This window comes from Babylonia areolata, chromosome 5, assembly GCF_041734735.1.
Source record: "Babylonia areolata isolate BAREFJ2019XMU chromosome 5, ASM4173473v1, whole genome shotgun sequence".
NCBI classification, from domain to species: Eukaryota; Metazoa; Mollusca; class Gastropoda; order Neogastropoda; family Buccinidae; genus Babylonia; species Babylonia areolata.
This window is the reverse complement of record NC_134880.1, coordinates 7,636,032-7,657,136: the sequence shown is the minus strand read 5'-3', so window position 1 is coordinate 7,657,136 and position 21,105 is coordinate 7,636,032. Positions and strand designations below refer to the sequence as shown.

Here is a 21,105-nt window from a genome sequence, read left to right as displayed (position 1 = left end):
CACACACACACACACACACACACACACACACACACACACACACACACACACATTCCCGCCATCCCCAAAAGTGTACGCCGATAAATATGTCTAAGCAAAACTGTCCTGATAATTCCCACTTCTAAACATATCGTGCGCTTGTGTGAGAAGCAAAGTAAAGCGACTGCACAAACTTTCAGAATTCACGAGCTGTTGGAAGTAAAACAGAACATGTTCTTTAGGTCTATCAGAGTTTTTCGGACGGATGTGTATGGGTGGTCGACCGCGTCAGCTGCGCATGTAGTGTGGGTGTTTTAGAGTACAACATTGAAAGAAAGATAGCAGAGAAAGAGGCAAATGCAGGTGCATGCGAGTACGTACACACACACACACACACACACACACACACACACACACACACATACTCGCATGCGTACACATTTTTTTCTTTTCCCTCCCCTCGATTTTTTCCCCTACTCTCGTCTAATATAACTCATAATGAAAAGACGTTGAACAAAAGAACGAAGAGAGGGAGAGACAGAACGAGAGAACGAGAGAGACAGAGACAGAGAGAACGAGAGAGACAGAGAGAACGAGAGAGACACAGAGAGAGAGAGAGAGACAGAGAGAGACAGAGAGAACGAGAGAGAGAGAGAGAGAGAGAGACAGAGAGAGAGAACGAGAGAGACAGAGAGAGAGACAGAGAGAACGAGGGAGACAGAGACAGGGAGAGACAGAGAGAACGAGAGAGAGACAGAGAGAACGAGAGAGGACAGAGACAGAGAGAGACAGAGAGAACGAGAGAGACAGAGAGAACGAGAGAGACAGAGAGAACGAGAGAGACAGAGAGAACGAGAGAGACAGAGAGAGACAGAGAGAACGAGAGAGACAGAGAGAACGAGAGAGACAGAGAGAACGAGAGAGACAGAGAGAGACAGAGAGAGACAGAGAGAACGAGAGAAACAGAGAGAGACAGAGAGAGACAGAGAGAACGAGAGAGACAGAGAGAACGAGAGAGACAGAGAGAGACAGAGAGAGACAGAGAGAACGAGAGAAACAGAGAGAACGAGAGAGACAGAGAGAACGAGAGAGACAGAGAGAACGAGAGAGACAGAGAGAACGAGAGAGACAGAGAGAACGAGAGAGACAGAGAGAACGAGAGAGACAGAGAGAGACAGAGAGAACGAGAGAGACAGAGAGAGACAGAGAGAACGAGGGAGACAGAGAGAGACAGAGAGAACGAGAGAGACAGAGAGAACGAGAGAGACAGAGAGAGACAGAGAGAACGAGGGAGACAGAGAGAGACAGAGAGAACGAGAGAACGAGAGAGACAGAGAGAACGAGAGACAGAGAGAGACAGAGAGAACGAGGGAGACAGAGAGAGACAGAGAGAGACAGAGAGAACGAGAGAGACAGAGAGAGACAGAGAGAACGAGAGAGACAGAGAGAGACAGAGAGAGACAGAGAGAACGAGAGAGACAGAGAGACAGAGAGAACGAGAGAGACAGAGAGACAGAGAGAGACAGAGAGAACGAGAGAGACAGAGAGACAGAGAGAGACAGAGAGAACGAGAGAGACAGAGAGAACGAGAGAGACAGAGAGAGACAGAGAGAACGAGAGAGACAGAGAGAGACAGAGAGAACGAGAGAGACAGAGAGAGGCAGAGAGAACGAGGGAGACAGAGAGAACGAGGGAGACAGAGAGAGACAGAGAGAACGAGAGAGACAGAGAGAAGTAGAGAGACAGAGAGAACGAGAGAAACAGAGAGAGGCAGAGAGACAGAGAGAGGCAGAGAGACAGAGAGAGACAGAGAGAGAGAGAGAGACAGAGAGAGACAGAGAGAGGCAGAGAGACAGAGAGAGACAGAACGAGAGAGAAACAGAGAGAACGAGAGAGACAGAGAGAACGAGAGAGACAGAGAGAAAGAGAGAGACAGAGAGAGGCAGAGAGACAGAGAGAGACAGAGAGAGACAGAGAGACAGAGAGAGACAGAGAGAACGAGAGAGACAGAGAGAACGAGAGAGACAGAGAGAGACAGAGAGAACGAGAGAGATAGAGAGAGACAGAGAGAACGAGAGAAACAGAGAGACAGAGAGAGGCAGAGAGAACGAGAGAGACAGAGAGAGGCAGAGAGAACGAGGGAGACAGAGAGAGGCAGAGAGAACGAGAGAGAACGAGAGAGACAGAGAGACAGAGAGAGGCAGAGAGAACGAGAGAGAACGAGAGAGACAGAGAGACAGAGAGAGGCAGGCAGAACGAGAGAGACAGAGAGAGAAACAGAGAGAACGAGAGAGACAGAGAGAACGAGAGAGACAGAAAGAGACAGAGAGAACGAGAGAGACAGAGAGAGACAGAGAGAACGAGAGAGACATAGAGACAGAGAGAGACAGGGAGAACGAGAGAGACAGAAAGAGACAGAGAGAACGAGAGAGACAGAAAGAGACAGAGAGAACGAGAGAGACATAGAGACAGAGAGAGACAGGGAGAACGAGAGAGACAGAGAGATACAGAGAGAACGAGAGACACAGAGAGAACGAGGGAGACAGAGAGGGGGAGAGAGACAAAGAGAACGAGGGAGACAGAGAGAACGAGAGGGGGAGAGAGACAGAGAGAACGAGAGGGGGAGAGAGACAGAGAGAACGAGGGAGACAGAGAGAACGAGAGGGAGAGAGAGACAGAGAGGAGACAGAGAGAACGAGAGGGAGGGAGAGACAGAGAGACAAAGAGAAAGAGGAAGACAGAGAGAACGAGAGGGAGAGAGAGACAGAGAGAATGAGAGAGACAGAGAGACAGAGAGAGACAGAGAGAACGAGAGAGACAGAGAGAGACAGAGAGAACGAGGGAGACAGAGAGAGACAGAGAGAATGAGAGAGACAGAAAGAGACAGAGAGAAGGAGGACCGGGACAAGATAAATACGGCTGTTTGAAGTGTTCAAAACGAAACGAACAAAAGACATTGTTGTGGGTGAAAACAAAGCAGAAACAACCGACACGTCTTCTGCAGCTGTCTTGAGACAATACACTGGAAAATGCACTGCAGTGTGTGTGTGTGTGTGTGTGTGTGTGTGTGTGTGTGTGTGTGTGTGTGTGTGATACACTGTAGTCGGACAAACAGAGAAAATCAAATACAAACACAAACGCGTTCACACATACGCACACTTATGCACGCCTGCACGCACATTGTTTTACGCGCGCATGTATTCTTACAGAGAGAGACAGACACAGAGAGAGAGTACATATAAATATATCAATAAATATGATATGATAAATACACACACATATACTCTCTCTCTCTCTCTCTCTCTCTCTCTCTCTCTCTCTCTCTCTCTCTCTCACGCACACACACACACACACACACACACACACACACACACACACACACACACACATACAGAGAAAGGGGAGGTCATTTTGAACCAGTTTGCTATGCAACGTAATTATATAATCGTGTTTTTATTTTTCAACTGGTTAAAATGATCAACTGGGAATTATCAAAAATATTTTACTGAATTAATACAGGCCTTATGTATCGAAAATACTGTATTGTATTATTACATTGTGTTCCTCTTTTTTGTCACAACAGATTTCTGTTTGTGAAATTCGGGCTGTTCTTCCTTGGAAGAGTGTGTGGCTACACTGAGAGTGCCACCCTTGTTTTGCTTTTTTTTTTCCTGCCTGTAGTTTTTTTTATGTTTTCCTATCGAGAAGGATTTTTCTACAGTATTTGACAGGGACAACCCTTTTGTTGCCGTGGGTTCTTCTACGTGCGCTAAGTGCATGCTGCACACGGGACCTCGGTACATCGTCTCATCCGAATATACCATCACTCAAAGTCTAGTGGAGGGGGAGAAAATACTGGTGATTGTGCCGGGATTCGGACTAGTGCGCTCAGATTCTTTCGCTTTTTAGGCGGACGCATTACCTCTAGGCCGTCACTGCACTTAGATTTGTACACTGGAAAATGCACAGAAAGGAAGTAAACAAACGATGCAGAAATTTTGATTTGGTGTACATCTTGAAATGATGGCGTTGATGGTTTGGTTAGACAGCGTTGTATGAAAAACGCCTGGCCAAAAATTAGGTGAGAGTTAGGGCGATCTCTGAGGGGATCACACCCAGCAATTCTAATTCTCCGTTCTTTGGAGGAAAATGTGTTGACTGTCTTCCTGCATGTCCAAAGCATTCACACATTCAAGCAGATTAGGGCACTGATGAATGATGAAGATGTAACTAAATAAGTAGAAAATGGTGTGGAATTGTGGACGCCTTAAGGATAAAGTCAAGGGCGTCAAGTTCCTGTTCGCATGTCTCTGATCTCAACTCACGCTGAACTCCTCAACTCAGCCTTAGAACATTAGGACAGGTGTGGTCTTTTGGGACCGGTTTGGACTGGAGGCAAAGTTTCGGCCGACTTTGGAAGTTAGAGAGGCCAAAGGCGATTTGGGGTGACTGGACACCAAAAGATTATATCATGATATCAAAAGGGTTTAACTGACCCAGTTTATCAGCCCATGTCAGTGGGCAAAAGGGGTAAAAACAATAGGAGGACGTCTAACTAGACATGAACATAATTATGCAAAGTATGCATGTCGCGTGCGACAGTGTAGCGTTGGAAAAAAAAAAAAGAAAGAAGGAATTTGGGTCAACTTGACCCCTCGAATACGTCATGATTTTCGCTGTTTGCTTTGTTTTTTCTTGTTCCCTTCTTTCTTTCTTTATTTCTATGCGTGCGTGCACATGTGCGTGTGTACGCGCGAATGAGCGTGTGCTCCTTCCCTCCCTCTAGTCAGCTCAGGTTGATGTTGTTGTTTTTTCGTGCATGCATATCTGCCGGTTGTTTAGCTCAACTACAAGTTTGATAAGGACAATTCATACGGAATCTACCTCGACGGGTCAGATCAACTGGGGAAGAACAGTGTGTTTTGCGGGCGTCGCGCCGACGGCCAAGAGTTTCACTTCGACTTGGCTCTAAACACGAACCTGTTGTCCGACGATTTTGTTGTGGGGTACTGGGGCGGAAATGGAAGCATGCATCGCAGCAAGGAATTGTGGGACCGGAAGAAGAGAGGGACCAACGGTCGTCAACGCCGCACTAGTCACTGTTCCTGCTCCATTCGTTTTGGAATGCTAGTTTTGTTTTTATTTTTCTATAGACAGGGAGCGACCGTTGACATATATTTCAGGTTTTTGGTGTTGTTGTTATTATTGCATTTTGAGATACATACTTTAATTTCAGTGCAGTGTGCCCCTGCTAATCCTTGTGGATTCCGATTTATGGATATCTGTGTGCACACATTCTGTTATTGTTTGTTTTTTTTTGTGTGTGTGTTTTTTTTTTACGGTTGTATTAAGGCGTTCAGCTGTACATGTGAGTGTGTGCGAAACCCCTCTGTGTGTCTGCTTTAGCACATGTACTGTTTTTTGTTGTTGTTTTTTTATTTTTGCTTGACTCTTCACTCGAGTCTTTTTACAGCTCTGAAGAGTGGTCCGCCATTGTCCTGGACATCCACATCCTTCCCTGCACCCGTGATACCCTGAGACTGTCACAGGGGTGTCCCCAACGTATACAACTGCCGCTTTACACCCCATCTGTCTACAGAAAGACTAGAACTCCCAGTGGTTGCCTGCATCGTGCGTTGTTTGTGACAAGGACCTGTGTGTTCGGAACTAATGCGAGTCGTACATGGACGGTAGAGGATGCGTGTGTATGTGTGAGAGCAGTGCATAAGAGGGGTGAGTGTACGTGTTCGAGCGAATGTAATTTACTCATTTATTTTTCCCTCATTCCCACTTATGATGTGGCAATTTGAATTAGCGGGTTAGTAAGTTTGGGGAGTGGAGGGGGTATTAAGGGAAATAGTTAGGCCCCACTGCTGTTTTGGTTGTCAGTATATCCGTGTGAGTGAGTGAATAAAGTGTGGTATTATGTACAAATTCTTGGTGTTGGCTGCATTTAATTGAGCGTGCGAGGATCCGGAGACCCATTTTTTCTTAAATTTTCTTTTATTAGATTGCGCGGGGCCTGTCGGGTTGTAGGTGGGTCCTCAACCTCGACCGGTCACGTGACAATGCATAACAATTCAAATTGGAGAAAGAGATACAGGTAGGGAGAGGGAGGAGATGGATGGAGGAAGTGAAAGAGAGACAGGTATGAACAAATGTTTTATTGAGGGTAACTGGATAAGCTGGAAGCTTCTTTACACCATGCCCTCCCTCACACACAAACACACACACCCACTCACATGCACAAAAGATGAAAAAGGAAAGAAAAAAAAGAAAGAAAGAAAAAATGAAGAAAAAAGAAAATCGGTACGGACACTCGGTGTAGACGGTAACAACAACAACAACTACAACAACAAGAGTTAATCACGAAACATAAAAAAAAAATAGCAGAGAGAGGGAGGAGATGGATGGAGGAAGTGACAGAGAGACAGGTAGAGAAAGAGAGAGGAGATGGAGGGAGGAAGTGACAGAGAGACAGGTAGAGAGAGAGAGGAGATGGAGGGAGGAAGTGAAAGAGAGACAGGTATGAACAAATGTTTTATTGAGGGTAACTGGATAAGCTGGAAGCTTCTTTACACCATGCCCTCCCTCACACACAAACACACACACCCACTCACATGCACAAAAGATGAAAAAGGAAAGAAAAAAAAGAAAGAAAGAAAAAAATGAAGAAAAAAGAAAATCGGTACGGACACTCGGTGTAGACGGTAACAACAACAACAACTACAACAACAAGAGTTAATCACGAAACATAAAAAAAAAATAGCAGAGAGAGGGAGGAGATGGATGGAGGAAGTGACAGAGAGACAGGTAGAGAAAGAGAGAGGAGATGGAGGGAGGAAGTGACAGAGAGACAGGTAGAGAGAGAGAGGAGATGGAGGGAGGAAGTGAAAGAGAGACAGGTATGAACAAATGTTTTATTGAGGGTAACTGGATAAGCTGGAAGCTTCTTTACACCATGCCCTCCCTCACACACAAACACACACACCCACTCACATGCACAAAAGATGAAAAAGGAAAGAAAAAAAAGAAAGAAAGAAAAAAATGAAGAAAAAAGAAAATCGGTACGGACACTCGGTGTAGACGGTAACAACAACAACAACTACAACAACAAGAGTTAATCACGAAACATAAAAAAAAAATAGCAGAGAGAGGGAGGAGATGGATGGAGGAAGTGAAAGAGAGACAGGTAGAGAAAGAGAGAGGAGATGGAGGGAGGAAGTGACAGAGAGACAGGTAGAGAGAGAGAGGAGATGGAGGGAGGAAGTGACAGAGAGACAGGTATGAACAAATGTTTTATTGAGGGTAACTGGATAAGCTGGAAGCTTCTTTACACCATGCCCTCCCTCACACACAAACACACACACCCACTCACATGCACAAAAGATGAAAAAGGAAAGAAAAAAAAGAAAGAAAGAAAAAAATGAAGAAAAAAGAAAATCGGTACGGACACTCGGTGTAGACGGTAACAACAACAACAACTACAACAACAAGAGTTAATCACGAAACATAAAAAAAAAATAGCAGAGAGAGGGAGGAGATGGATGGAGGAAGTGAAAGAGAGACAGGTAGAGAAAGAGAGAGGAGATGGAGGGAGGAAGTGACAGAGAGACAGGTAGAGAGAGAGAGGAGATGGAGGGAGGAAGTGACAGAGAGACAGGTAGAGAGAGGGAGGAGATGGAGGGAGGAAGTGACAGAGAGACAGGTAGAGAGAGGGAGGAGATGGAGGGAGAAGTGACAGAGAGACAGGTAGAGAGAGAGAGGAGATGGAGGGAGGAAGTGACAGAGACAGGTAGAGAGAGGGAGGAGATGGAGGGAGAAGTGACAGAGAGACAGGTAGAGAGACAGAGGAGATGGAGGGAGGAAGTGACAGAGACAGGTAGAGAGAGGGAGGAGATGGAGGGAGAAGTGACAGAGAGACAGGTAGGGAGAGGAGATGGAGGGAGGAAGTGACAGAGAGACAGGTAGAGAGAGGGAGGAGATGGAGGGAGAAGTGACAGAGAGACAGGTAGAGACAGAGAGGAGATGGAGGGAGGAAGTGACAGAGAGACAGGTAGAGAGAGAGAGGAGATGGAGGGAGAAGTGACAGAGAGACAGGTAGAGAGAGGGAGGAGATGGAGGAAGTGACAGAGAGACAGGTAGAGCGAGGGAGGAGATGGAGGGAGGAAGTGACAGAGAGACAGGTAGAGCGAGGGAGGAGATGGATGGAGGAAGTGAAAGAGAGACAGGTAGAGAGAGGGAGGAGAGGGAGGGAGAAGTGACAGAGAGACAGGTAGAGAGAGGGAGGAGATGGAGGGAGGAAGTGACAGAGAGACAGGTAGAGCGAGGGAGGAGATGGATGGAGGAAGTGAAAGAGAGACAGGTAGAGAGAGGGAGGAGATGGATGGAGGAAGTGACAGAGAGACAGGTAGAGAGAGGAGATGGAGGGAGGAAGTGACAGAGAGACAGGTAGAGAGAGGGAGGAGATGGAGGGAGGAAGTGACAGAGAGACAGGTAGAGAGAGGGAGGAGATGGAGGGAGAAGTGACAGAGAGACAGGTAGAGAGAGGGAGGAGATGGAGGGAGAAGTGACAGAGAGACAGGTAGAGAGAGGGAGGAGATGGAGGGAGAAGTGACAGAGAGACAGGTAGAGAGAGAGAGAAGATGGAGGGAGGAAGTGACAGACAGGTAGAGAGAGGAGATGGAGGGAGGAAGTGACAGAGAGACAGGTAGAGAGAGAGAGGAGATGGAGGGAGGAAGTGACAGAGACAGATAGAGAGAGGGAGGAGATGGAGGGAGAAGTGACAGAGAGACAGGTAGGGAGAGGAGATGGAGGGAGGAAGTGACAGAGAGACAGGTAGAGAGAGGGAGGAGATGGAGGGAGAAGTGACAGAGAGACAGGTAGAGAGAGAGAGGAGATGGAGGGAGGAAGTGACAGAGAGACAGGTAGGGAGAGGAGATGGAGGGAGGAAGTGACAGAGAGACAGGTAGAGAGAGAGAGGAGATGGAGGGAGGAAGTGACAGAGAGACAGGTAGAGAGAGAGAGAAGATGGAGGGAGGAAGTGACAGAGAGACAGGTAGAGAGAGGAGATGGAGGGAGGAAGTGACAGAGAGACAGGTAGAGAGAGGAGATGGAGGGAGGAAGTGACAGAGAGACAGGTAGAGAGAGGGAGGAGATGGAGGGAGGAAGTGACAGAGAGACAGGTAGAGAGAGAGAGGAGATGGAGGGAGGAAGTGACAGAGAGACAGGTAGAGAGAGGAGATGGAGGGAGGAAGTGAAAGAGAGACAGGTAGAGAGAGAGAGAGGAGATGGAGGGAGGAAGTGACAGAGAGACAGGTAGAGAGAGAGAGGAGATGGAGGGAGGAAGTGACAGACAGGTAGAGAGAGGAGATGGAGGGAGGAAGTGACAGAGAGACAGGTAGAGAGAGAGAGAGGAGATGGAGGGAGGAAGTGACAGAGAGACAGGTAGAGAGAGAGAGAGGAGATGGAGGGAGGAAGTGACAGAGAGACAGGTAGAGAGAGGGAGGAGATGGAGGGAGGAAGTGAAAGAGAGACAGGTAGAGAGAGGGAGGAGATGGAGGGAGGAAGTGACAGAGAGACAGGTAGAGAGAGGAGATGGGAGGAAGTGACAGAGAGACAGGTAGAGAGAGGGAGGAGATGGAGGGAGGAAGTGACAGAGAGACAGGTAGAGAGAGGAGATGGAGGGAGGAAGTGACAGAGAGACAGGTAGGGAGAGGGAGGAGATGGAGGGAGGAAGTGACAGAGAGACAGGTAGAGAGAGGGAGGAGATGGAGGGAGGAAGTGACAGAGAGACAGGTAGAGAGAGGGAGGAGATGGAGGGAGGAAGTGACAGAGACAGGTAGAGAGAGGGAGGAGATGGAGGGAGAAGTGACAGAGAGACAGGTAGAGAGACAGAGGAGATGGAGGGAGGAAGTGACAGAGACAGGGAGAGAGAGGGAGGAGATGGAGGGAGAAGTGACAGAGAGACAGGTAGGGAGAGGAGATGGAGGGAGGAAGTGACAGAGAGACAGGTAGAGAGAGGGAGGAGATGGAGGGAGAAGTGACAGAGAGACAGGTAGAGAGAGAGAGGAGATGGAGGGAGAAGTGACAGAGAGACAGGTAGAGACAGAGAGGAGATGGAGGGAGGAAGTGACAGAGAGACAGGTAGAGAGAGAGAGGAGATGGAGGGAGAAGTGACAGAGAGACAGGTAGAGAGAGGGAGGAGATGGAGGAAGTGACAGAGAGACAGGTAGAGCGAGGGAGGAGATGGAGGGAGGAAGTGACAGAGAGACAGGTAGAGCGAGGGAGGAGATGGATGGAGGAAGTGAAAGAGAGACAGGTAGAGAGAGGGAGGAGAGGGAGGGAGAAGTGACAGAGAGACAGGTAGAGAGAGGGAGGAGATGGAGGGAGGAAGTGACAGAGAGACAGGTAGAGCGAGGGAGGAGATGGATGGAGGAAGTGAAAGAGAGACAGGTAGAGAGAGGGAGGAGATGGATGGAGGAAGTGACAGAGAGACAGGTAGAGAGAGGAGATGGAGGGAGGAAGTGACAGAGAGACAGGTAGAGAGAGGGAGGAGATGGAGGGAGGAAGTGACAGAGAGACAGGTAGAGAGAGGGAGGAGATGGAGGGAGAAGTGACAGAGAGACAGGTAGAGAGAGAGAGGAGATGGAGGGAGGAAGTGACAGAGACAGATAGAGAGAGGGAGGAGATGGAGGGAGAAGTGACAGAGAGACAGGTAGGGAGAGGAGATGGAGGGAGGAAGTGACAGAGAGACAGGTAGAGAGAGGGAGGAGATGGAGGGAGAAGTGACAGAGAGACAGGTAGAGAGAGAGAGGAGATGGAGGGAGGAAGTGACAGAGAGACAGGTAGAGAGAGAGAGGAGATGGAGGGAGGAAGTGACAGACAGGTAGAGAGAGGAGATGGAGGGAGGAAGTGACAGAGAGACAGGTAGAGAGAGGGAGGAGATGGAGGAAGTGACAGAGAGACAGGTAGAGCGAGGGAGGAGATGGAGGGAGGAAGTGACAGAGAGACAGGTAGAGCGAGGGAGGAGATGGATGGAGGAAGTGAAAGAGAGACAGGTAGAGAGAGGGAGGAGAGGGAGGGAGAAGTGACAGAGAGACAGGTAGAGAGAGGGAGGAGATGGAGGGAGGAAGTGACAGAGAGACAGGTAGAGCGAGGGAGGAGATGGATGGAGGAAGTGAAAGAGAGACAGGTAGAGAGAGGGAGGAGATGGATGGAGGAAGTGACAGAGAGACAGGTAGAGAGAGGAGATGGAGGGAGGAAGTGACAGAGAGACAGGTAGAGAGAGGGAGGAGATGGAGGGAGGAAGTGACAGAGAGACAGGTAGAGAGAGGGAGGAGATGGAGGGAGAAGTGACAGAGAGACAGGTAGGGAGAGGAGATGGAGGGAGGAAGTGACAGAGAGACAGGTAGAGAGAGAGAGGAGATGGAGGGAGGAAGTGACAGAGAGACAGGTAGAGAGAGAGAGAAGATGGAGGGAGGAAGTGACAGAGAGACAGGTAGAGAGAGGAGATGGAGGGAGGAAGTGACAGAGAGACAGGTAGAGAGAGGAGATGGAGGGAGGAAGTGACAGAGAGACAGGTAGAGAGAGGGAGGAGATGGAGGGAGGAAGTGACAGAGAGACAGGTAGAGAGAGAGAGGAGATGGAGGGAGGAAGTGACAGAGAGACAGGTAGAGAGAGGAGATGGAGGGAGGAAGTGAAAGAGAGACAGGTAGAGAGAGAGAGAGGAGATGGAGGGAGGAAGTGACAGAGAGACAGGTAGAGAGAGAGAGGAGATGGAGGGAGGAAGTGACAGACAGGTAGAGAGAGGAGATGGAGGGAGGAAGTGACAGAGAGACAGGTAGAGAGAGAGAGAGGAGATGGAGGGAGGAAGTGACAGAGAGACAGGTAGAGAGAGAGAGAGGAGATGGAGGGAGGAAGTGACAGAGAGACAGGTAGAGAGAGGGAGGAGATGGAGGGAGGAAGTGAAAGAGAGACAGGTAGAGAGAGGGAGGAGATGGAGGGAGGAAGTGACAGAGAGACAGGTAGAGAGAGGAGATGGAGGGAGGAAGTGACAGAGAGACAGGTAGAGAGAGGGAGGAGATGGAGGGAGGAAGTGACAGAGAGACAGGTAGAGAGAGGAGATGGAGGGAGGAAGTGACAGAGAGACAGGTAGGGAGAGGGAGGAGATGGAGGGAGGAAGTGACAGAGAGACAGGTAGAGAGAGGGAGGAGATGGAGGGAGGAAGTGACAGAGAGACAGGTAGAGAGAGGGAGGAGATGGAGGGAGGAAGTGACAGAGACAGGTAGAGAGAGGGAGGAGATGGAGGGAGAAGTGACAGAGAGACAGGTAGAGAGACAGAGGAGATGGAGGGAGGAAGTGACAGAGACAGGGAGAGAGAGGGAGGAGATGGAGGGAGAAGTGACAGAGAGACAGGTAGGGAGAGGAGATGGAGGGAGGAAGTGACAGAGAGACAGGTAGAGAGAGGGAGGAGATGGAGGGAGAAGTGACAGAGAGACAGGTAGAGAGAGAGAGGAGATGGAGGGAGAAGTGACAGAGAGACAGGTAGAGACAGAGAGGAGATGGAGGGAGGAAGTGACAGAGAGACAGGTAGAGAGAGAGAGGAGATGGAGGGAGAAGTGACAGAGAGACAGGTAGAGAGAGGGAGGAGATGGAGGAAGTGACAGAGAGACAGGTAGAGCGAGGGAGGAGATGGAGGGAGGAAGTGACAGAGAGACAGGTAGAGCGAGGGAGGAGATGGATGGAGGAAGTGAAAGAGAGACAGGTAGAGAGAGGGAGGAGAGGGAGGGAGAAGTGACAGAGAGACAGGTAGAGAGAGGGAGGAGATGGAGGGAGGAAGTGACAGAGAGACAGGTACAGCGAGGGAGGAGATGGATGGAGGAAGTGAAAGAGAGACAGGTAGAGAGAGGGAGGAGATGGATGGAGGAAGTGACAGAGAGACAGGTAGAGAGAGGAGATGGAGGGAGGAAGTGACAGAGAGACAGGTAGAGAGAGGGAGGAGATGGAGGGAGGAAGTGACAGAGAGACAGGTAGAGAGAGGGAGGAGATGGAGGGAGGAAGTGACAGAGAGACAGGTAGAGAGAGGGAGGAGATGGAGGGAGGAAGTGACAGAGAGACAGGTAGAGAGAGGGAGGAGATGGAGGGAGAAGTGACAGAGAGACAGGTAGAGAGAGAGAGGAGATGGAGGGAGGAAGTGACAGAGACAGATAGAGAGAGGGAGGAGATGGAGGGAGAAGTGACAGAGAGACAGGTAGGGAGAGGAGATGGAGGGAGGAAGTGACAGAGAGACAGATAGAGAGAGGGAGGAGATGGAGGGAGAAGTGACAGAGAGACAGGTAGAGAGAGAGAGGAGATGGAGGGAGAAGTGACAGAGAGACAGGTGGAGACAGAGAGGAGATGGAGGGAGGAAGTGACAGAGAGACAGGTAGAGAGAGAGAGGAGATGGAGGGAGAAGTGACAGAGAGACAGGTAGAGAGAGGGAGGAGATGGAGGAAGTGACAGAGAGACAGGTAGAGCGAGGGAGGAGATGGAGGGAGGAAGTGACAGAGAGACAGGTAGAGCGAGGGAGGAGATGGATGGAGGAAGTGAAAGAGAGACAGGTAGAGAGAGGGAGGAGAGGGAGGGAGAAGTGACAGAGAGACAGGTAGAGAGAGAGAGGAGATGGAGGGAGGAAGTGACAGAGACAGATAGAGAGAGGGAGGAGATGGAGGGAGAAGTGACAGAGAGACAGGTAGGGAGAGGAGATGGAGGGAGGAAGTGACAGAGAGACAGGTAGAGAGAGGGAGGAGATGGAGGGAGAAGTGACAGAGAGACAGGTAGAGAGAGAGAGGAGATGGAGGGAGGAAGTGACAGAGACAGATAGAGAGAGGGAGGAGATGGAGGGAGAAGTGACAGAGAGACAGGTAGGGAGAGGAGATGGAGGGAGGAAGTGACAGAGAGACAGGTAGAGAGAGGGAGGAGATGGAGGGAGAAGTGACAGAGAGACAGGTAGAGAGAGAGAGGAGATGGAGGGAGAAGTGACAGAGAGACAGGTAGAGACAGAGAGGAGATGGAGGGAGGAAGTGACAGAGAGACAGGTAGAGAGAGAGAGGAGATGGAGGGAGAAGTGACAGAGAGACAGGTAGAGAGAGGGAGGAGATGGAGGAAGTGACAGAGAGACAGGTAGAGCGAGGGAGGAGATGGAGGGAGGAAGTGACAGAGAGACAGGTAGAGCGAGGGAGGAGATGGATGGAGGAAGTGAAAGAGAGACAGGTAGAGAGAGGGAGGAGAGGGAGGGAGAAGTGACAGAGAGACAGGTAGAGAGAGAGAGGAGATGGAGGGAGGAAGTGACAGAGACAGATAGAGAGAGGGAGGAGATGGAGGGAGAAGTGACAGAGAGACAGGTAGGGAGAGGAGATGGAGGGAGGAAGTGACAGAGAGACAGGTAGAGAGAGGGAGGAGATGGAGGGAGAAGTGACAGAGAGACAGGTAGAGAGAGAGAGGAGATGGAGGGAGGAAGTGACAGAGACAGATAGAGAGAGGGAGGAGATGGAGGGAGAAGTGACAGAGAGACAGGTAGGGAGAGGAGATGGAGGGAGGAAGTGACAGAGAGACAGGTAGAGAGAGGGAGGAGATGGAGGGAGAAGTGACAGAGAGACAGGTAGAGAGAGAGAGGAGATGGAGGGAGAAGTGACAGAGAGACAGGTAGAGACAGAGAGGAGATGGAGGGAGGAAGTGACAGAGAGACAGGTAGAGAGAGAGAGGAGATGGAGGGAGAAGTGACAGAGAGACAGGTAGAGAGAGGGAGGAGATGGAGGAAGTGACAGAGAGACAGGTAGAGCGAGGGAGGAGATGGAGGGAGGAAGTGACAGAGAGACAGGTAGAGCGAGGGAGGAGATGGATGGAGGAAGTGAAAGAGAGACAGGTAGAGAGAGGGAGGAGAGGGAGGGAGAAGTGACAGAGAGACAGGTAGAGAGAGGGAGGAGATGGAGGGAGGAAGTGACAGAGAGACAGGTAGAGCGAGGGAGGAGATGGATGGAGGAAGTGAAAGAGAGACAGGTAGAGAGAGGGAGGAGATGGATGGAGGAAGTGACAGAGAGACAGGTAGAGAGAGGAGATGGAGGGAGGAAGTGACAGAGAGACAGGTAGAGAGAGGGAGGAGATGGAGGGAGGAAGTGACAGAGAGACAGGTAGAGAGAGGGAGGAGATGGAGGGAGAAGTGACAGAGAGACAGGTAGGGAGAGGAGATGGAGGGAGGAAGTGACAGAGAGACAGGTAGAGAGAGAGAGGAGATGGAGGGAGGAAGTGACAGAGAGACAGGTAGAGAGAGAGAGAAGATGGATGGAGGAAGTGACAGAGAGACAGGTAGAGAGAGGAGATGGAGGGAGGAAGTGACAGAGAGACAGGTAGAGAGAGGAGATGGAGGGAGGAAGTGACAGAGAGACAGGTAGAGAGAGGGAGGAGATGGAGGGAGGAAGTGACAGAGAGACAGGTAGAGAGAGAGAGGAGATGGAGGGAGGAAGTGACAGAGAGACAGGTAGAGAGAGGAGATGGAGGGAGGAAGTGAAAGAGAGACAGGTAGAGAGAGAGAGAGGAGATGGAGGGAGGAAGTGACAGAGAGACAGGTAGAGAGAGAGAGGAGATGGAGGGAGGAAGTGACAGACAGGTAGAGAGAGGAGATGGAGGGAGGAAGTGACAGAGAGACAGGTAGAGAGAGAGAGAGGAGATGGAGGGAGGAAGTGACAGAGAGACAGGTAGAGAGAGAGAGAGGAGATGGAGGGAGGAAGTGACAGAGAGACAGGTAGAGAGAGGGAGGAGATGGAGGGAGAAGTGACAGAGAGACAGGTAGAGAGAGAGAGGAGATGGAGGGAGAAGTGACAGAGAGACAGGTAGAGACAGAGAGGAGATGGAGGGAGGAAGTGACAGAGAGACAGGTAGAGAGAGAGAGGAGATGGAGGGAGAAGTGACAGAGAGACAGGTAGAGAGAGGGAGGAGATGGAGGAAGTGACAGAGAGACAGGTAGAGCGAGGGAGGAGATGGAGGGAGGAAGTGACAGAGAGACAGGTAGAGCGAGGGAGGAGATGGATGGAGGAAGTGAAAGAGAGACAGGTAGAGAGAGGGAGGAGAGGGAGGGAGAAGTGACAGAGAGACAGGTAGAGAGAGGGAGGAGATGGAGGGAGGAAGTGACAGAGAGACAGGTAGAGCGAGGGAGGAGATGGATGGAGGAAGTGAAAGAGAGACAGGTAGAGAGAGGGAGGACATGGATGGAGGAAGTGACAGAGAGACAGGTAGAGAGAGGGAGGAGATGGAGGGAGGAAGTGACAGAGAGACAGGTAGAGAGAGGGAGGAGATGGAGGGAGGAAGTGACAGAGAGACAGGTAGAGAGAGGGAGGAGATGGAGGGAGAAGTGACAGAGAGACAGGTAGAGAGAGAGAGGAGATGGAGGGAGGAAGTGACAGAGACAGATAGAGAGAGGGAGGAGATGGAGGGAGAAGTGACAGAGAGACAGGTAGGGAGAGGAGATGGAGGGAGGAAGTGACAGAGAGACAGGTAGAGAGAGGGAGGAGATGGAGGGAGAAGTGACAGAGAGACAGGTAGAGAGAGAGAGGAGATGGAGGGAGAAGTGACAGAGAGACAGGTGGAGACAGAGAGGAGATGGAGGGAGGAAGTGACAGAGAGACAGGTAGAGAGAGAGAGGAGATGGAGGGAGAAGTGACAGAGAGACAGGTAGAGAGAGGGAGGAGATGGAGGAAGTGACAGAGAGACAGGTAGAGCGAGGGAGGAGATGGAGGGAGGAAGTGACAGAGAGACAGGTAGAGCGAGGGAGGAGATGGATGGAGGAAGTGAAAGAGAGACAGGTAGAGAGAGGGAGGAGAGGGAGGGAGAAGTGACAGAGAGACAGGTAGAGAGAGGGAGGAGATGGAGGGAGGAAGTGACAGAGAGACAGGTAGAGCGAGGGAGGAGATGGATGGAGGAAGTGAAAGAGAGACAGGTAGAGAGAGGGAGGAGATGGATGGAGGAAGTGACAGAGAGACAGGTAGAGAGAGGAGATGGAGGGAGGAAGTGACAGAGAGACAGGTAGAGAGAGGGAGGAGATGGAGGGAGGAAGTGACAGAGAGACAGGTAGAGAGAGGGAGGAGATGGAGGGAGAAGTGACAGAGAGACAGGTAGAGAGAGAGAGGAGATGGAGGGAGGAAGTGACAGAGACAGATAGAGAGAGGGAGGAGATGGAGGGAGAAGTGACAGAGAGACAGGTAGGGAGAGGAGATGGAGGGAGGAAGTGACAGAGAGACAGGTAGAGAGAGGGAGGAGATGGAGGGAGAAGTGACAGAGAGACAGGTAGAGAGAGAGAGGAGATGGAGGGAGGAAGTGACAGAGAGACAGGTAGAGAGAGAGAGGAGATGGAGGGAGGAAGTGACAGACAGGTAGAGAGAGGAGATGGAGGGAGGAAGTGACAGAGAGACAGGTAGAGAGAGGGAGGAGATGGAGGAAGTGACAGAGAGACAGGTAGAGCGAGGGAGGAGATGGAGGGAGGAAGTGACAGAGAGACAGGTAGAGCGAGGGAGGAGATGGATGGAGGAAGTGAAAGAGAGACAGGTAGAGAGAGGGAGGAGAGGGAGGGAGAAGTGACAGAGAGACAGGTAGAGAGAGGGAGGAGATGGAGGGAGGAAGTGACAGAGAGACAGGTAGAGCGAGGGAGGAGATGGATGGAGGAAGTGAAAGAGAGACAGGTAGAGAGAGGGAGGAGATGGATGGAGGAAGTGACAGAGAGACAGGTAGAGAGAGGAGATGGAGGGAGGAAGTGACAGAGAGACAGGTAGAGAGAGGGAGGAGATGGAGGGAGGAAGTGACAGAGAGACAGGTAGAGAGAGGGAGGAGATGGAGGGAGAAGTGACAGAGAGACAGGTAGGGAGAGGAGATGGAGGGAGGAAGTGACAGAGAGACAGGTAGAGAGAGAGAGGAGATGGAGGGAGGAAGTGACAGAGAGACAGGTAGAGAGAGAGAGAAGATGGAGGGAGGAAGTGACAGAGAGACAGGTAGAGAGAGGAGATGGAGGGAGGAAGTGACAGAGAGACAGGTAGAGAGAGGAGATGGAGGGAGGAAGTGACAGAGAGACAGGTAGAGAGAGGGAGGAGATGGAGGGAGGAAGTGACAGAGAGACAGGTAGAGAGAGAGAGGAGATGGAGGGAGGAAGTGACAGAGAGACAGGTAGAGAGAGGAGATGGAGGGAGGAAGTGAAAGAGAGACAGGTAGAGAGAGAGAGAGGAGATGGAGGGAGGAAGTGACAGAGAGACAGGTAGAGAGAGAGAGGAGATGGAGGGAGGAAGTGACAGACAGGTAGAGAGAGGAGATGGAGGGAGGAAGTGACAGAGAGACAGGTAGAGAGAGAGAGAGGAGATGGAGGGAGGAAGTGACAGAGAGACAGGTAGAGAGAGAGAGAGGAGATGGAGGGAGGAAGTGACAGAGAGACAGGTAGAGAGAGGGAGGAGATGGAGGGAGGAAGTGAAAGAGAGACAGGTAGAGAGAGGGAGGAGATGGAGGGAGGAAGTGACAGAGAGACAGGTAGAGAGAGGAGATGGAGGGAGGAAGTGACAGAGAGACAGGTAGAGAGAGGGAGGAGATGGAGGGAGGAAGTGACAGAGAGACAGGTAGAGAGAGGAGATGGAGGGAGGAAGTGACAGAGAGACAGGTAGGGAGAGGGAGGAGATGGAGGGAGGAAGTGACAGAGAGACAGGTAGAGAGAGGGAGGAGATGGAGGGAGGAAGTGACAGAGAGACAGGTAGAGAGAGGGAGGAGATGGAGGGAGGAAGTGACAGAGACAGGTAGAGAGAGGGAGGAGATGGAGGGAGAAGTGACAGAGAGACAGGTAGAGAGACAGAGGAGATGGAGGGAGGAAGTGACAGAGACAGGGAGAGAGAGGGAGGAGATGGAGGGAGAAGTGACAGAGAGACAGGTAGGGAGAGGAGATGGAGGGAGGAAGTGACAGAGAGACAGGTAGAGAGAGGGAGGAGATGGAGGGAGAAGTGACAGAGAGACAGGTAGAGAGAGAGAGGAGATGGAGGGAGAAGTGACAGAGAGACAGGTAGAGACAGAGAGGAGATGGAGGGAGGAAGTGACAGAGAGACAGGTAGAGAGAGAGAGGAGATGGAGGGAGAAGTGACAGAGAGACAGGTAGAGAGAGGGAGGAGATGGAGGAAGTGACAGAGAGACAGGTAGAGCGAGGGAGGAGATGGAGGGAGGAAGTGACAGAGAGACAGGTAGAGCGAGGGAGGAGATGGATGGAGGAAGTGAAAGAGAGACAGGTAGAGAGAGGGAGGAGAGGGAGGGAGAAGTGACAGAGAGACAGGTAGAGAGAGGGAGGAGATGGAGGGAGGAAGTGACAGAGAGACAGGTACAGCGAGGGAGGAGATGGATGGAGGAAGTGAAAGAGAGACAGGTAGAGAGAGGGAGGAGATGGATGGAGGAAGTGACAGAGAGACAGGTAGAGAGAGGAGATGGAGGGAGGAAGTGACAGAGAGACAGGTAGAGAGAGGGAGGAGATGGAGGGAGGAAGTGACAGAGAGACAGGTAGAGAGAGGGAGGAGATGGAGGGAGGAAGTGACAGAGAGACAGGTAGAGAGAGGGAGGAGATGGAGGGAGGAAGTGACAGAGAGACAGGTAGAGAGAGGGAGGAGATGGAGGGAGAAGTGACAGAGAGACAGGTAGAGAGAGAGAGGAGATGGAGGGAGGAAGTGACAGAGACAGATAGAGAGAGGGAGGAGATGGAGGGAGAAGTGACAGAGAGACAGGTAGGGAGAGGAGATGGAGGGAGGAAGTGACAGAGAGACAGATAGAGAGAGGGAGGAGATGGAGGGAGAAGTGACAGAGAGACAGGTAGAGAGAGAGAGGAGATGGAGGGAGAAGTGACAGAGAGACAGGTGGAGACAGAGAGGAGATGGAGGGAGGAAGTGACAGAGAGACAGGTAGAGAGAGAGAGGAGATGGAGGGAGAAGTGACAGAGAGACAGGTAGAGAGAGGGAGGAGATGGAGGAAGTGACAGAGAGACAGGTAGAGCGAGGGAGGAGATGGAGGGAGGAAGTGACAGAGAGACAGGTAGAGCGAGGGAGGAGATGGATGGAGGAAGTGAAAGAGAGACAGGTAGAGAGAGGGAGGAGAGGGAGGGAGAAGTGACAGAGAGACAGGTAGAGAGAGAGAGGAGATGGAGGGAGGAAGTGACAGAGACAGATAGAGAGAGGGAGGAGATGGAGGGAGAAGTGACAGAGAGACAGGTAGGGAGAGGAGATGGAGGGAGGAAGTGACAGAGAGACAGGTAGAGAGAGGGAGGAGATGGAGGGAGAAGTGACAGAGAGACAGGTAGAGAGAGAGAGGAGATGGAGGGAGGAAGTGACAGAGACAGATAGAGAGAGGGAGGAGATGGAGGGAGAAGTGACAGAGAGACAGGTAGGGAGAGGAGATGGAGGGAGGAAGTGACAGAGAGACAGGTAGAGAGAGGGAGGAGATGGAGGGAGAAGTGACAGAGAGACAGGTAGAGAGAGAGAGGAGATGGAGGGAGAAGTGACAGAGAGACAGGTAGAGACAGAGAGGAGATGGAGGGAGGAAGTGACAGAGAGACAGGTAGAGAGAGAGAGGAGATGGAGGGAGAAGTGACAGAGAGACAGGTAGAGAGAGGGAGGAGATGGAGGAAGTGACAGAGAGACAGGTAGAGCGAGGGAGGAGATGGAGGGAGGAAGTGACAGAGAGACAGGTAGAGCGAGGGAGGAGATGGATGGAGGAAGTGAAAGAGAGACAGGTAGAGAGAGGGAGGAGAGGGAGGGAGAAGTGACAGAGAGACAGGTAGAGAGAGAGAGGAGATGGAGGGAGGAAGTGACAGAGACAGATAGAGAGAGGGAGGAGATGGAGGGAGAAGTGACAGAGAGACAGGTAGGGAGAGGAGATGGAGGGAGGAAGTGACAGAGAGACAGGTAGAGAGAGGGAGGAGATGGAGGGAGAAGTGACAGAGAGACAGGTAGAGAGAGAGAGGAGATGGAGGGAGGAAGTGACAGAGACAGATAGAGAGAGGGAGGAGATGGAGGGAGAAGTGACAGAGAGACAGGTAGGGAGAGGAGATGGAGGGAGGAAGTGACAGAGAGACAGGTAGAGAGAGGG

The 21,105-nt window shown here is 51.1% G+C and overlaps 1 protein-coding gene across 2 annotated transcripts in view; it reads left to right on the top strand.

Moving 5' to 3' along the window:
- Positions 1-21,105, top strand: part of LOC143281905 (uncharacterized) — a 255,605-nt gene that overhangs the window by 4,582 nt on the left and 229,918 nt on the right. The gene's annotated exons all lie outside the window — the stretch shown is intronic.